The sequence below is a fragment of the Limulus polyphemus genome, unplaced genomic scaffold (genome assembly GCF_000517525.1).
Source record: "Limulus polyphemus unplaced genomic scaffold, Limulus_polyphemus-2.1.2 Scaffold1442, whole genome shotgun sequence".
Classification (NCBI taxonomy): domain Eukaryota; kingdom Metazoa; phylum Arthropoda; class Merostomata; order Xiphosura; family Limulidae; genus Limulus; species Limulus polyphemus.
In genome coordinates, this window is record NW_013667052.1 from 22388 (window position 1) to 27150 (window position 4763).

The 4763-nt window shown below is 39.1% G+C and overlaps 1 long non-coding RNA gene across 1 annotated transcript in view; it reads right to left on the reverse strand.

Annotated features, from left to right (window-relative positions):
• LOC111086802 overlaps positions 1-3221 on the reverse strand; it is a 23375-nt gene extending 20154 nt beyond the window's left edge. The window contains exon 1 of the long non-coding RNA XR_002611515.1: positions 3002-3221. This is a non-coding gene — a long non-coding RNA (uncharacterized LOC111086802). The remainder of the gene's footprint in view (positions 1-3001) is intronic.
• Positions 3222-4763: the final 1542 nt, after the last annotated feature.

Genomic DNA, 4763 nt, shown 5'->3' on the forward strand with positions numbered 1-4763 from the left:
GTTGTCATAGCGACGAATAAATAATATTGAAAAGAAAAAATAATGTCAAAGTGCACGCACAAACAAATACCATCATACGGCCTGTTAACCGTTTATATACAAGCGGTGTGTTTCTCGTGGGTTCTAGAACGATCGATAAGACTCTCGCGTCGCGATTGTTCTAGAGAAATCTATAGCCAGTGGTAGTCAACATTTTAAGCATAGTAAAATGTGACCCGATTTCAATGAAAATGATTCACGTATGTAAAAGTACATATGACGTTTCGTGTAAAATCTGTACGCGATGGAGAAAAATGGATATCATTTACGGATTCAGCTTACAGGAATTACTGTAGAACATGTAAAAATGTCAAGACAATAAAACCATTTTCACTATTAAAAAAACGGCACTTGTAAGGAAACAGACTGGGGAAAATTTTATTAAGGGAAAATCACAATCAAACAAGTTGCTGAATTTCTTTTCCTACTTTGACAAGAAACTTTTATTTTATTAAAAACATAAAAATATATTTTTACTTGTTGAAAGAAACGGTAGCATGTGACTGTGTTATTATTATTATTATTATTACTATTGGTGCCTTTTGTCAAATGTTTATTGTAGAATATTAACATTCTATTCTATCTCTGCTGTTCTGTGAAATCTTACAACGCTAGAAACCGGGTTTCAATACCTGTGTGGGCAGAGCACAGATAGCCCATTGTGTAGCTTTGTGCTTAACTTCAAACAACAACTGATAAACAACTCGTGATCTTGGGGAACTTTGTTTCTCTAAACGGTTTCTAAATATCTCTCTATCAATAACGCGAGTGAGAGACAAGGAAAAGTTGGGCAATGTGAAAGGTTTTTACGTGATTAGCGTGCTCTGGTTGTGAATCCGAGGGTTACGGTTCGTGTCTCCTTGCCGTAAAAACGTATTCCGCACTTTGGAGCCGTGGGTGCGGTCAAATCCCATTACTCAGTCAGATACCAGTAGCTCAGAGGTTCGAGGAGAGGGGCTATTTATTGAATGCCCATCTTCTCTCCAATTTATTAGCTCAAATTCAAGGATGGCTATACCCAGATAGCCCATTTAACATTGAGCGAATGATTCTAAGAAACAAACAAAGTTTCCTTTACGTGGATAAGAGATACGATCAGTGGCGTGAGTAATCTCCTGCAGCCCCCACAATTGCGGGGGGTCCAAGCCAAAAGGGGGAACGAAAGACCTGACCAAGTTAAGAACTGCCGATGGGGTAATAAATGTAGGGGGGCCCAATTTTTGTTGTTACGCCACTGGATACGATTAATTGTTGTTTGTTTGTTATGAATTTCGCGCAAAGCTACACGAGGGATATCTGCGCTAGCCGTCCCTAATTTAGCAGTGTAAGACTAGAGGAAAGACAACTAGTCATCACCACCTACCGCCAACTCTAGGGCTACTCTTTTACCAACGAATAGTGGGATTGACCGTCACGTTATAACGCCCCCACGACTGAAAGGGCGAGCATGTTTGGTGTGACGGGGATTCGAACCCGCGATCCACATATTGCGAGTCGAACGCCCTAACCACGTGCACGTGGCCATGCCGGGCCGATACGATTGATAAATGAAAGTATTATTAAAAGCATTAGAAGCGTTTTAAAACTAGATTATACAGTTAAAGTTAGTTAAAGAAGAAACGGTATGTCGTTAATATTCTGTTCAGTTGACAGATGCTTTAACTACTCGCAACTGAAGGTAAGACTTGTGTATTTCAAATAGAATCTAAGAGAGAGAAAAAAGGATATTGGCATGGGAACTCCACTTCTTTCGAAACTTGGCTCGTGGCACATGTGTGCTGTATTAACTAGTACTTCCAGACGTGTATAATCGCGTAGCGATGCAATTAATACTCACCAGTAATTTCCCCAAAAGGGGAGCCGAAAGCCGCCTGGAGGGGTTACCTGTTTTAACTACTCGCACCACTATACATTAGTGTGTTGTCTGTCACTCAGTCAGTAGACACTAAAATGACGTTACACAAGGGACGCTTAACGTTGGAATTTGTACTGTCGTGACGTCAGTAAAACGTGTGAATGCCATGCATCACGAGAAAAATTATGCACTCTATAGGCTACAACACAGCATAACATACGAACTTTAGAAGCAAGAAATGAAAATGTTTGTTACTTTTAATTTTGCTTTCATTTACTCTTGAAACAGAATAATTGCGGCTACCCTGCGGAAGTACGTTTGGTGTATTATTGAAGACAGATATTCTAGTGTATTATTGAAGACAAATACTGTTTTTCGCAGCAGTGATATATATTATAATGCCAACAATATTGCAAATATGGGAACTTTAATGATGTGATTTTGGACGAGATCGAGTATTAAACGAAAGGCCTACTGGGTAGTAACTTGTAAGAGACTAAAGATAGATTTAAATTGGTGGCGTTATTTTCACACCCTCTGATGTGAAATGCGTAATGGGCAAATTAAAAGGGATGTAAAAAGTAAAAAAAAAGTCTGCAGTTAACGTGTTTTATTATGGATGTTAGGCCTACGGATTTCGTTGCTTCTCGAACTATCGGCGTTCAAACTGTTGAAAAACAAATAATTAAACCTTAATTAAAAAGAATGTTAATTATATTACTGTTCCAGTGTTTGGCGTCGTTGCACGTGAAAGTGTAGTTGGGGGTATGTATCCCCTGAATTATTATTATTTCTTTTTAATTAAACTTATAATCAGATCCACCGCAAGAATGATCGCAAACTGAAGTGCAAAATATTATCTAAGCTTATCACTTTAACATTGTACCCTCCCTCAACCCCGTACTCAACCTTCCTGATTTAGTACATATGTTTTAGGATATTTAACAAAGGCATTATGAATAAATTTAGTTGATACAATTAGCATATATTGCATAAGTAGGCCCTTTATCACATAGAAAATATAGATTAGTATAGAACTAATAAACCGTAACAAATCCATCAAAACAGTAGCTATTGTAATATATCCAATTTAAAAGTTAAACATACCATCGGTTTAAAAGTGGAGAACTGCAGAACAGGCAGAAAATGCACACTTGCCACCAGAGATTAGATCGGTTTTCTAATACCCAACGCACGTGCACTCAGATTCACGTATCTCTTACTTCGTTTTGTGAAGAGTGCCTTAATTTTGACGTTGGTTAGGTGGCGCTAGCACAAGGTTACTATAGAAGCACATACTAACCTTGGCGCTAGCGTACGTTCCTATTCATCGTCTGCTAGAACAGTCAACCAGTCGGACGAGTCCAACAGTCTAGACAGGTAGAGAATATGTTTAACAACAACAAACATCAAAGGGTATTAAAGACTGTTAGTGCTGAACACGACATTATTGATCTTCATGCGTGACTGTTATTATTTGTCAAAAGCCCACGTTTAGAAGAAAAACAATAATGCAAAGAGCGCGTCTGCGCGAGGAGACCATTCCAAACGAATATTGCCCGGGTACGAGATGAGGTAGCGACTCGTGGATTTGTTTGTGTTGATGATTTAATTAATCATTGTTGTTTCTACAAACCACCATTCCTTTACACAAAATGACTTTAGACTACTCTATAATAGCGACTGTTTTAATCAAATAACATTATTATTATTTCCTTTGTTTTGTTGGAACTGAAACAAAAAAAAAAATGGCAGAAGAAATTTCGTTCCTGATGAGACCCGTCTCCGGGATGGTGCAGAGTTTGCTGAGCTAATCAAATAGTCCTCATTTAGGACAGTGGTAAGTTTACGGACTTACAACGCTAAAAGCTGGGTTTCGATTCCCCGTAGCCTGATGTAGCTTAGCTCTAAATAAGCCCACTAACCGAGTATTTTCTTTCTGCCATGACCTGTTTAATTTTTATTTGAATTACTCCTACTTAAGTTGTTGTTTTTTAATGTAGAATGTGGCATAAGCTGTTTATGTTATTATCTAATGTGGCATAAACTGTTTATGTTATTATATAATGTGTCATCATACTGCACCAAAGAAGATATGTAAATCTTTGACCCTTACCTTAATTCAAATTAATGTTGTGACAACATGAGAATACAAGTAGCTAATTTCTATAAAAAAAAGTTTTTATCAATGAGATATTCACGCCAGTAACGATGTTACACGTGACATCAACCACAAACATTTTCATCTAAAGTTCAAACTTAACCCAGTATTGTAAGTATCGACAAGTGTGACTCTACTAGACCTTAAACAGAGAGACCCAAGGAAAAAGGTTGGCAAATGTAACTCTACCAAACCTCAGACAGCTGAATCCCAGGTGAAAGGTTGGCAAGTGTGACTCTACCGAACCTCAAACACTGGGACCCAAGGTGAAAGGTTGGCAAGTGTGACTCTACCGAACCTCAAACAGCTGAATCCCAGGTGAAAGGTTGGCAAGTGTGACTCTACCGAACCTCAAACACTGGGACCCAAGGTGAAAGGTTGGCAAGTGTGACTCTACCGAACCTCAAACACTGGGACCCAAGGTGAAAGGTTGGCAAGTGTGACTCTACCGAACCTCAAACACTGGGACCCAAGGAGAAAGGTTGATAAGTGTGACTTTACAAACTTTAAACAGTGAGACCCAAGAAGAAAGGTTGGCAAGTGTGACTCTACCGAACCTCAAACACTGGGACCCAAGGTGAAACGTTGGCAAGTGTGACTCTACCGAACCTCAAACACTGGGACCCAAGGTGAAACGTTGGCAAGTGTGACTCTACCGAACCTCAAACACTGGGACCCAAGGTGAAAGGTTGGCAAGTGTGACTCTAC